This window comes from Biomphalaria glabrata, chromosome 6 (genome assembly GCF_947242115.1).
Source record: "Biomphalaria glabrata chromosome 6, xgBioGlab47.1, whole genome shotgun sequence".
NCBI classification, from domain to species: domain Eukaryota; kingdom Metazoa; phylum Mollusca; class Gastropoda; family Planorbidae; genus Biomphalaria; species Biomphalaria glabrata.
In genome coordinates this window covers 47,126,331-47,126,871 of record NC_074716.1, presented here as the reverse complement: position 1 = coordinate 47,126,871, position 541 = coordinate 47,126,331, and the positions used below count along the sequence as shown (strand labels likewise).

The 541-nt window shown below is 33.1% G+C and overlaps 1 non-coding gene across 1 annotated transcript; it reads left to right on the top strand.

Annotated features, from left to right (window-relative positions):
- The first annotated feature begins 237 nt into the window (after positions 1-237).
- On the top strand, positions 238-321 carry Trnal-cag (transfer RNA leucine (anticodon CAG)). Its single transcript has one exon. It is a non-coding gene; the product is annotated as a tRNA-Leu (tRNA).
- Positions 322-541: the final 220 nt, after the last annotated feature.

The window sequence follows — 541 nt, the reverse complement described above, 5'->3', positions numbered from 1 at the left end:
TGTTGAGTAGATCAAGCAACGTACACATGCTATTGACTAATATTTAGCGTATTGTGTGTGTGTGTGTGTGTCCTGATCAATAAAATTAATAGACTTGTTTTGGTACTAAGGCCTAAAGAAAAAAAAACCTAACGTGCTGTAGATATAAATAGACATTTGCAATTAAAAATAGATCGACATAACATGTAGACAGAGAAGTTTTGTAAGAACTAGTTTTATTGTTGCTCGCAGTAGCAAGTCAGGATGGCCGAGCGGTCTAAGGCGCTGCGTTCAGGTCGCAGTCTACTTCTGTAGGCGTGGGTTCAAATCCCACTTCTGACAATTTTTTTTTTTTTTTATTTAGACTATTATAATATGCTTTTCAAAATTCTTCAATCTACTGGTTGTAATTGTTTATTTCTTACAAAAAAAACAACAAAAAAAAAAATTAAAAAAAAAAAATGAAATTTTACTCTTTCATGCCTACCGCTGAGTAAATGACTAGTTTGTTAACCATACTGGAAAAACTCTAGTTTGACCGTTATAGAGCCTGGAAACTAAT